This window comes from Cucurbita pepo, chromosome 6 (assembly GCF_057944985.1).
Source record: "Cucurbita pepo subsp. pepo isolate OVF chromosome 6, ASM5794498v1, whole genome shotgun sequence".
NCBI lineage: Eukaryota > Viridiplantae > Streptophyta > Magnoliopsida > Cucurbitales > Cucurbitaceae > Cucurbita > Cucurbita pepo.
The window spans coordinates 10949236-10961156 of NC_141803.1; the positions used below are offsets into that span (position 1 = coordinate 10949236).

Here is an 11921-nt window from a genome sequence, read left to right on the forward strand (position 1 = left end):
GATTGAATTTTGAACTCTTCTGGGTCGATTAAAATCTAAAAACATGAAAGTAAATAAAAATCAAATTGAAAAAAAAAATGTAAAGGAAACATATATCCGATCTTGAGCCTGGAGCTCTGATACCAAATGATAAGATAAGGAATCAATACAAGGGGAATAAGATTCGGATTACCTTGTTGATCAAATATCTCAAGACAAGAACATTGTTTGAGATTCGAATCACTCCACAAGCAAGATCGATCATGTCTAGCTTGAATGATTCTTGTTGATCATATCTCAAGGCAAGAACACTTGCTTGAGATTCGAATCACTCCACAAGCAAGATTGATCATGTCGAGCTTGAATGATTCTACATGCAACCTAAACTACATAGAATTGCAAAGAAACTTAGCCATCGGCTAAAGAAAGCACAAATGCTTCTTTTAATATATTTTCCAAGTCTGCTTACAAATCCAACATACATGGCTTTATATAGCCTCAAAAATGAAACTATTGAAGGCATTCCAAGAGTTGTAACATTCATACTTAATGACCATAATTAGCCATTAGGTAATTGTAACCTAACTGAAATAAAAAGTCTTAAAATACAATAAATTGTAATCCACCCAAAATTAATAACAATCAAACTTCATTCTTCTTCAATGTGGCATGAATTGAAACATCTTTTGATAACTTTGACAACTTTTTCTTCACATCTTCATTGAAGTATATTGTATGATTGATGTCTCTTGGTTCATATCACTTTGGGTTTCTAACTCTCTGAAGCTCGAAAAGGGTCTGAAAGGACAAACTTTGGGCGAACTATTGTCCGAACTCTGAAACGGACTAACTTGTACACAAGCATTAAGACAAGCTCTTGTAAGGACGAACTGTGGGTTTGTAATTCTTTAAAGCTCTAACGAGTAAAAGTTCATTCAAAACTCTCTCTTCAAATAATGAAATTAAGGTTTCCAAGTATTAAAGCCACATCGCAAGGCCTGTTTGTGAGAAGAAGATACTTCGTTTTTTTCTTTAAAGAGTGAGCTGAAAGAGATTCAAAATATGTCAGCTGAACTCAAGTTCGTCAACCGGCAATTCCTAAGTTTGATGGCCATTATGATCATTGGTTTATGCTTATGAAAAATTTTCTTCGTTCAAATATGAAAAATTTTCTTCGTTCAAAGGAATATTGGTCTTTGGTGGAGACCGGAATCCCTGTCGCAGCAGAAGGAGTAGAGATTACCGAAGCACAACAAAAAACAATTGCAGACCAGAAGCTGAAAGACTTGAAGGTCAAGAATTATTTGTTCCAAGCCATTGATCGAACTATTATGGAAAGGATTCTTAATAGAGATACTCCAAAACAAATTTCGGACTCTATGAAGCAGAAGTACTAGGGTTCCACAGGAGTCAAAAGAGATCAACTCCAAGCTCTTAGGAAAGAGTTTGAAGTCCTACAAATGAAAAAAGGTGAGAGTGTTGATGCATATTTTGCTTGAACTCTCACCATTGCAAACAATATGAAAATTCATGGCGAAGACATAAAACAAGTTGTGATTATTGAAAAAAACTTGAGACCAATGACATCAAGATTTGACTATGTTATATGTTCGATTGAAGAGTCTAATAATTTAGACACTTTAACAATTGATGAATTGCAAAGTAGCTTACTGGTACATGAGCAAAGACTGAATGAACATGTAAGTGATGAACAAGCACTAAAGGTGACATATGATACCAGATTCGGTGGAAGAGGAGTTGATCGAGGTCGTGAAGTTTTTCGACGAAGAGGTAGAGGAAGAGGAAGAGGTAGACATCCATTCAACAAAACTACCGTTGAATGTTATAAGTGTCATCAGTTAGGACACTTTAGATATGAGTGTCCTCAATGGGAAAAGGAAGCAAATTATGTTGAGCTTGAGGATGAAGAATAAATCTTGTTGATGTCATATGTGGAGCTCAATCAATCAAGGAGGAAAGATATTTGGTTCCTTGATTCGGGGTGCAGCAATCATATGTGTGCAAACAAGGAATGGTTCTTAGATTTTGACGAGGAATTCTGACAATCTGTGAAGCTTGAAATTAATTTCAAGATGGCGGTGTTGAGAAAAAGTTAGTATGACTATCTTTAACAATTTCTCCCCTAAACTGATTGCATGGTGGGAAAGCAACATAGGGACACATTTCCAAAGAGAAGTATATGGAGCGCAACACAAAGACTGCAAGTGGTACATGCAGACATTTATGGACCCATCAAACCTCTTTCCAATAGTAAGAAGAGGTATTTTATAAGTTTTATTGATGATTACAGCCGCAAGGTGGATATATTTTCTTGTTGGAAACTCTGAAGTCTTTACCATCTTCAAAAATATCAAAAATCTTGTTGAGAAAGAGACTGGAGATTTTATTTGTTGTCTACGCACAGACGAGGTGGATAGTTCACCTCTCATGAGTTCAACAATTTTTGCAAAACTAATGGTATCAGTAGACAACTTACTGCAGCCTACATTCCCCAACAAAATGGTGTAGATAAGCGCAAGAATAGAACAATTATGAACATGGTTAGAAGTATATTATCAGAGAAGCAAGTTCCAAAGAATTTCTGGCCATAAGCAGTAAACTGGACAATGCACGTGCTAAACAGAAGTCCTACAGTGGTAGTGAAAGATACGATTCCCGAGGAGGCTTGGAGTGGCGTAAAACCTAATGTTGATTACTTTCGAGTTTTTGGATGCATTGGGAATGCTCATGTATCAAGCATAAGAGAAAGAAGTTAGATGATAAAAGTTTTCAGCGTGTGCTTCTAGGGATGAATGAAGAGTCTAAAGCATACAGACTCTATGATCTAGTGTTCAAGAAGATAGTTGTAAGCAGAGATGTGATTTTTGAAGAAAACAAATGCTAGAATTGGGGGAAAACTAATGAAAAAGCTAGACTTGATACCCTCGAATGAGAAGATAGTAATATAGAAGGAAGCGAACATGACCAAAATGATGAAGAATCTGAAGAGGAGACGACAGCAGACAAAGAAGGGGAAGTTAGTATATCTTTCAGTGAGTCATCTGAATCAAATTCCTCAACATCTGAAGAAAGCACTGCCAAAGTGAGGAACAGAAGAGCACCATTATGGATGGAAGATTATGTGAGCGAGGGAAAATTTTATGAAGAAGCTGAGCACAACAATTTAGTTCTGTTAACCTCAACTATAGATCCGACTACCTTTGAAGAAGCTGTTCAAAGTTCAAAATGGAGAGCTGCAATGGGCTTCGAGACCTGGGGCCCCTTGTTCAAGACCTGGAGTCAGTGCTTAAGGGAACTACCTTTCTTCTATCCCTAAAAGTGGATAGGAGTGAATTCATCTTGCACCCCACGTCCCCAGCCATTCACCCAGTCTTACCCCTGAAATGGGAGGCCTATTAAGTCGGCGAACTAGAGCCACTCTCACCCATGCAAATCTAAGGATAATTGCGAATAAACAGGAGTTCATGGTTAGCTCAGGATTAAAATCGAGTTACCTAGGTTATCGAATGAAAAGAAAATCAGTCTCAACAGTAAACGACATTATAAAGTGAGAGTGGTTTTCTTCATGGTCCGATCTTATGCAATACTCATTGCATAGGATGCCCCCACTCACATGACTCCACATGTACAATTTAGTGATCACATTGTTTATATCATATACAAAAGTGAGCCGCATCCATAGTGTCCCCAGAATAAGGTACTCAGCCTTATCCTTATACTATAGATCATTTTGACTATATACTTGAACTTGATCCACTCTTATGTCTCTACATATAGTTCAAGTAATCATACTATAGCCAGAGTGTTCTTAGTTTATTGGATTTAGATTAATGATCGTAAAGTTCACTTTATTCAATAACAATCTTTACTGAATAAATAACAATAATAACTTTATTGAAAATAGAATATGTTTTTGTTTACAAACTATGAGTTTTAGGACATAAAACCCAACATCTTGAATATGCACCGCCCCCTCAAGGTGCACCACAGGCTAGGTTAGACTCCGCCACAAAGTTACTATTGGAATCCCTAAAAAAACTATGCAAACCATGCTAGACACACAACAGGCCACGTTGTTGGCTACGCAACAAGTCGCGGCAATGGCCACGCAACCAGCCAACGCGGTGGCCACGCAACTAGCCAATGCAACGGCCCCGCAACCGGTGGATGCGGTAGCTATCCAACCGGTGAACAACCCGCACCCGGATTGGGGTGCGAGTTGGTTAAAGGATTTCAGGCGGTATAACCCACAGCGGCTCAGATGTGGATCGCAAACACGGAAACGACCTTTGAATCAATGAGATGCCCTGATGAACATAAGGTGGCATGTGCGACATACGTGTTACAAAAAGATGCAGAAGTGTGGTGGTCGGATAATAAACAGAGCATCAGCTCGGGTGGGGAATTACAACGTGGGAGACCTTTAAGGAAGCCTTTCTAAAATACTATTATCCAAAGGAAAGTCGTATAAAGAAACAGCAAGAGTTTAACCACTTAACCCAAGGTGATCGCACGGTGGATCAGTACAATCAGGACTTCATTAGTTTGAGAAGGTTTGCACTGTCTTTAGCTGACACTGAAGAGAAATAGATAGAAAAATTTGTGTTAGGATTGAATCCGAAAATCTGCCGCATGTTAGAGGCCTTTATCCCAAAAACCTATGAAGAGGCCCTAAGGACGGCCAAGGCCCTAGAGGAACCCCTAGAGGAAAAGAAAATGGAGCCAACGGTCGTCACAGGGAGGAAACGCCCTGTCGAGGTCGATACAACAGAATTCCAACCACCATCCTAGAGACCTCGATATCAAAGTAGGCCACCTGCTCCACCCTGAATAGGCCGATACCTAGCAATGGACAAGCCCCTGTGCCGTAATTGTGGAAAACAACATGTTGGGAGATGTTTGGCGGGCTCAGGTATGTGTTATATTTGTGGTCATGCAGGTCATGTGGCCAGAACTTGCCCTACAAAGAGCTCGGGAAATCCAAGGGAACCCCTTAGAGGACCGGTCATCCGAGAGCCCACCATACAAACCCGCCCACAGACCAGGGCATATGTAACAACCAGTAAAGAGGCGGGAACATCTGGTGACAGGTACGCTTTCTATACTAGAAAACTTTGCGTTGACATTGTTTGATTCTAGTTCTACCCAATCCTTTGTTGCTTTACCATTTGTTAAACAAGCAGGGTTCGTAGTAGAACCCTTAATGCATGCATTGTCGGTCGGTACCCCAGCAGGGGTAGACTTAGTTACGAAAAATAGAGTAAAGGACGGACAAGTGGTAATAGCTTGACAAACCATCCACGTGAACTTAAAGGTAGTGGATATGACGGATTTTGACGTCATACTAGGAATGGACTGGTTAGCCGAAAACTTTGCTAGCATAGACTGCCATAAGAAAGAGGTGATATTCACACCTCCCAACGGACTTACCTTTAAGTTTAAAGGAACCTCCACAGGTACCACCCCAAAAATAATATCGATGATAAAAGCGAGGCGCCTGATACAACAAGAGGGGTGGGCATTTCTAGCCTGTGCAGTAAATACAAAAGGAAAGGAAAAACCCATAGATACAGTACCCATAGTAAACGAATTTATGGATGTCTTCCCGGAGGACCTCCCAAGAATTCCTCCATCGCGAGAGGTAGACTTTGGAATAGATCTGGAACCAAGAACGGGACTGATAAGCGCCTACAATGCTGGAATTTGCAAAGCTAGAGGTCCTTCTAGAATCCTTGCAAAACGCTCACAGAGAAAGCTAACTTAACGGATTGATTCCAACCAAGAGCTGGTTAGAAGATGAATGACTCTTAGATCGAACTTGGAATCTATGATGGTCACTCTTAGATACCAAGACAATTCACTTCAGAATTAGCTTGATCAAAACTAATTCAATGACTCGGTTTAATCATCAAACCTAAAGCAAGGTTTGAAAAAGAATAACACCAAAAGGGTATCAAGAAAACACAAAGGTTTTTTTTCTGTATTCCACCAAAAATCCGCCAAACATGAGTATTACATGCCTTTAAATAGGTCTAAAAGGTAACTCTAACATAATAAAGTTCAGCCACCAACTACAAATGCTATTAAATAAAAATTGAAGCAAATAAGGCATTAATAAATTTCCTTAATTGGTAATTCAACTACCAAAGGCAAGTCTTCTAATTACTTTTCATCCTTAATTGGTAATTCAACTACCAAAGGCAAGTCTTCTAATTACTTTCCATCCTTAATTGGTAATTCAACTACCAAAGGCAAGTCTTCTAATTACTTTCCATCCTTAATTGGTAATTCAACTACCAAAGGCAAGTCTTCTAATTACTTTCTAATATCAACCACTCCATTATCTTCTTGATTTGATATGCTAATGCTATAAAGATTTTTGGGCTCAAAAGACTTTGTTTCAACCTGTACACTAGCTAGCTTTTGAAGATGCAATGTATAGGCCTCTTGAATCTTCTTAACCTTGCTTCTTGTAATCGGTCCTTCGGGTACATGCAAAGGGTCAGCAGTTGAATTCATATCATCCTCCCTTTTTTTAAAAGGATTTGTCCTCAAATCAAGGTCTTCATTCCCTACATCAAATGGAGTCAAATCAGCCACATTAAAAGTTGAACTTACATTGTACTCACCTCTGAGGTCTAGCTTGTATGCATTGTCATTGATCCGCTCTAGTACTTGAAAAGGACCATCTCCTCTTGGTTGAAGTTTTGACTTTCTCTGACTTGGAAACCTTTCCTTTCGTAGATGGACCCAAACCCAGTCACCTTGTTTAAAAATCAATTTCTTTCTTCCTTGGTTCTTGCGCGTGACTAGTTTTTGATTTTTGTTTTCAATTCTTTCTTTTGTCTTTGTGAATTTTTTTTATGTATTCGGCTCTTGAAGAAGCTGCATCATTAGCAAATATATTAGGTGGCAAAGGCGATAAATCTAGAGGAGTTAAAGGATTAAATCCATACACAACCTCAAACGGTGAACACTGAGCGGTACTATGTAATGCTCTATTGTATGCAAATTCCACAAAAGGTAGAGTCTCTTCCCAAGACTTAAGATTTTTAGAAATTAGTGACCTAAGTAAGGCTCCTAATGTTCTATTAACGACCTCAGTTTGTCCATCGGTTTGGGGGTGACATGTTGTAGAAAATAGAAGCTTAGTTCCCAACTTTCCCCACAAAACCTTCAAAAATGGCTTAAAAATTTTACATCTCTGTCACTAACAATGGTTTTGGGAATACCATGCAATCTAACCACTTCCTTAAAGAATAGATTAGCTATATTGGTAGCATCATCTGTTTTGTTACATGGAATGAAATGTGTCATCTTATTAAACCTATCAACCACCACAAAAATGCTATCATGGTGTCTTCTAGTCTTTGGTAATCCTAGAACAAAATCCATGCTAATGTCAACCCATGGTTCACTAGGAACATCTAAAGGTGTGTAAAGACCATGTGGTTGTGTCTTAGACTTAGCCTCCTTACATTTAAAACATTGCTTGCATACTTTGTTCACATCTTTCCTCATTTTCAACCAATAAAAATGTTCACACAACATGCTATATGTTTTAAATTCTCCAAAATGTCCCATAAGTCCTCCCCCATGAGCCTCCTTCACAAGTAACTCTCGAATAGAACATCTAGGGATACAAAGTTTACCCTTCCTAAAAAGCATATCATCGAACACCATATGATCTTGCACATGTTTCCCTTCTAAACATTGCATATACACATCATAAAATTCAGATTTTTCAACTTTGTACAATTCAATCATGTGTTTAAAACCAAGAATTTTTGCAGTAAGAGAAGAAAATAAAGCATACCTTCTTGATAATGCATCTGCGACCACATTATCCTTCCCCTTTTTGTAATGGATTACATAAGGAAACGTCTCAATGAATTCCACCCATTTAGCATGTCTCCTATTTAGCTTTGTTTGGCTTTTGAGGTGCTTCAAACTTTCATGGTCCGTATGAATAACAAACTCTTTTGGCCACAAATAATGTTGCCAAACTTGCAAAGCCCTCACAAGTGCATATAACTCTTTGTCATAAGTCGGATAGTTGAGTTGTGCTCCATTAAGCTTTTCACTAAAGAACATGATTGGCCTTTTTTCCTGCATTAAAACAGCCCCTATGCCTATCCCACTTGCATCACATTCAATTTCAAAAGATTTATCAAAGTTAGGTAAAGCAAGACAAGGTGCATTGGTTAATTTATCTTTCAGTTCATTGAATGTATTCTCTTGTTTTTACTTCCATTCAAATTTCACATGCTTTTTAACAAGTTCATTCAATGGTGATGCTATACCACTGAAATCCTTAATGAATCTCCTATAGAAACTAGCCAAACCATGAAAAGATCTTATCTCGGTTGCATTTGTGGGTGTTGGCCATTCTCTAATAGCTTTTACCTTTTCTTCATCAACTTGTACTCCCTTCTTTCCAACTAAGAACCCTAGGAAGTTAACTTGGTCTAGACAAAAACTGCACTTTTTGAAGTTGGCATAAAGCTTCTCTTCTCTAAGTATAAACAAAATTTTCTTAACGTGCAAAATATGATCATTCAAGCTTTTTGAGTAAACAAGGATACAAATTTTCCAATATAGTCTCTCAAAACATGATTCATTAGCCTCATAAAAGTACTTGGTGCATTTGTAAGCCCAAATGGCATAACGAGCCACTCATAAAGCCCAAACTTTGTTTTGAAAGCCGTTTTCCACTCATCTCCCACATTCATTCGAATTTGATGATAACCACTTTTAAGATCTATTTTTGAAAACAGATTAGCACCATATAATTCATCCAACATGTCATCCAATCTAGGAATAGGGTGTCGATACTTTACCGTGATCTTGTTGATGGCTCGACAATCAACACACATCCTCCACGTGCCATCTTTCTTGGGTACCAAAATCACAGGAACTGAACAAGGACTCATGCTTTCTCTAACATATCCTTTATCCATGAGTTCTTCCACTTGTCTCTGAATCTCCTTAGTCTCGGTGGGATTGGTCCTATAGGCAGCCATATTTGGAAGAGTTGCCCCAGGTACGAAGTCAATTTGGTGTTCAATCCCTCTTAGAGGGGGTAACCCCGTACATGCATCTTCATGTGGAAATATGTCATTGAATTCCTGCAAAAGAGACTTAAAAGCACTTGGCAAAGCATCATCAGTTTTTGGTTCCATTGCTAAACACATTCCTTTGCACATTAGTACAAATTTTGGTTCTTGGGCTAACATATTCCTCATTTTTCCCATTCTTATAACCAAACTCACATTTTCTCTCTTTTCTTCAAAATCATTTTTTTCTCTCTCTCTTGGTTTTCACTCATCCTTTGACCCTCACTTTTCTCTTCTTTTTTTTCACTCTTATCTCTCTCTTTTACCTTAGTTTCTTCTCTCCACTATTGTTCTTCATATTCTTTTCTTTTCTTCTCTAATTTCAATTGGTCACAATGTACTTCATATGGAGACAATGGAAGTAAAGTAAATTTCTTCCCACACAAAGTAAAAGTATACTTATTCATCAAACCATCAAATGTTACCTTTCTATCATATTGCCAAGATCGGCCGAATAAGATGTCCCCCGCATGCATTGGTAAGACATCACAAAGAACTTCATCTTTATATCTTCCAAGAGTAAAAGAAATAAGAGCTTGGGAATTCACCTTAATTTCTTCTTTGTTTGTTAACCAATGAAGTTTGTATGGTTTTGGATGGGGATGGACAGAAAGTTGAAGTCTTTTTACAAGGAAGTTGCTTACCACATTTGTGCAACTTCCACTATCAATCACCAAGCTGCATGGATTTCCTTTGACCAAACATCTTGTGTGGAACAAGTTTTCCCTTTGATCTTCAAATTTCTCTTCCTTGATTTGAACATTGAGTACCCTTCTTGTGATCAAAGATATGGAATTACCTTCTTCAACATACTCATCATCATATGCTGCGATTTCTTCCACAAGTTGTGAGTCATGATCCTCACATTCATCATCTGAATCAAGTATACCATTCCTTATCACCATAACTTTTTTATTAACACACTCTTTGCTCATGTGTCCAAACCCTTTGCACTTCCAACATTGAATAGAACTAGACTTCTCCTTTACCGTCTTTGAAGCTTCATTCTTTTTACCAATGGAACTCTCAGCCTCCACTCTTTTAGCAGCCACAAACTTTTCTTTTGGTGACATTGATTCATTTCTATTCACAAAACTATCCTTGTTCCAAGTTTTAGAATTTGAAAAGGTGTTAGTTCGTGATGTGTACCTTTTTGAATGCTCTTTTTCTTCCTTCAATTGGTCTTCAATTTTGAGAGCATAATGATACATGTCTTCCAGATATGGTGGTGGATTTCTGTCAACAAGATGAGCAATTTCTCGATTCAAACCTCCAAGGAATCTAGACATGGTATCTTCTTCTTCTTCTCTAACATTTGCTCTTTCCATCATAGTTTCCATCTCTTGATAATATTCCACCACACTTTTTGTTCCTTGCCTCAAACCTTGCAATTTAGTTTTCAAATTTCTTTCATAATGTTTTGGAACATACCTTTTTCTCATGGCTTCTTTAAGTTCTTCCCATGTCTCTATTGGATCCTCCTCTTTTCTTCTTCTCTCAGATTTGAGATGTTGGTACCAATCACCAGCATGATTTGTAAATTCGGCAATAGAAAGTCTCATCTTCTTATTTTCACTATAGGTGTTGCAATCAAACACATGCTCTATCTTTCTTTCCCACTGCAAGTATGCCTCAGAATTTTCCGTTCCACAAAATGGTGGGATTTTGAGTTTAACTCCTCCATCTCTATCTTCATGTACTCTTTCCATCCTTCTAGGTTGCATAATAGTTGCATGGTTATTTCTTCCTCTTCATCTACCATCAACTTGTCTTTCTTGTACTACTATACCTTCATCTTCTTGTAATGTTCGTTCTTGTCTTTGTTGTTGCGCTCTTCTTTCTTGTCTATCTTCCATCATCATTTCCATCATACCTTGAATTGCTTAAAGAATGGTTGTATTAAGATCTGGTACTGGTGGTACTGCTTCTCCATTATGTGACATTTTGTTATCAAGGGACCTCTCCACACTTCTCACAAAAATTTCACTCAGGGACACTCGTGTTTAACACTCAAAGGTAGGCTTTTGGTACTAGGTCAAGAATGTAAAGGCTGGTTTTTTTTTTTTTTTTTTTTGGTGCAATCTTACTTTAAGCTTGATTATAACAAATTCAACGATCAATTCTAACAAGCTAAGACTATTATCTCAAGGATCAAGAGCTTGAAAATAAATGATAAGAACTGAATATATATATTTTTTTCTCTCAGAACTGATTTTTTTTTCTACTGATTTTTTTTTCATTTTTTTTCGATAATCTGAGAGAAAAAAAATTGATACAAAAAAAAATAACAATAAAAATATTTCACCTTCAGAGCGGCCAAAGAACGTCGACCAAATGCTCTGATACCAAATGATAAGCGCCTACAATGCTGGAATTTGCAAAGCTAGAGGTCCTTCTAGAATCCTTGCAAAACGCTCACAGAGAAAGCTAACTTAACGGATTGATTCCAACCAAGAGCTGGTTAGAAGATGAATGACTCTTAGATCGAACTAGGAATCTATGATGGTCACTCTTAGATACGAAGACAATTCACTCCAGAATTAGCTTGATCAAAACTAATTCAATGAATCGGTTTAATCATCAAACCTAAAGCAAGGTTTGAAAAAGAATAACACCAAAAGGGTATCAAGAAAACACAAAGGTTTTTTTCTGTATTCCACCAAAAATCCGCCAAACATGAGTATTACATGCCTTTAAATAGGTCTAAAAGGTAACCCTAACATAATAATGTTCAGCCACCAACTACAAATGCTATTAAATAAAAATTGAAGCAAATAAGGCATTAATAAATTTCCTTAATTGGTA

The 11921-nt window shown here is 37.7% G+C and overlaps 1 pseudogene; it reads right to left on the bottom strand.

Annotated features, from left to right (window-relative positions):
- Positions 1–4908: 4908 nt before the first annotated feature.
- LOC147792305 (uncharacterized) lies at positions 4909–10189 on the bottom strand (annotated as a pseudogene).
- Positions 10190–11921: the final 1732 nt, after the last annotated feature.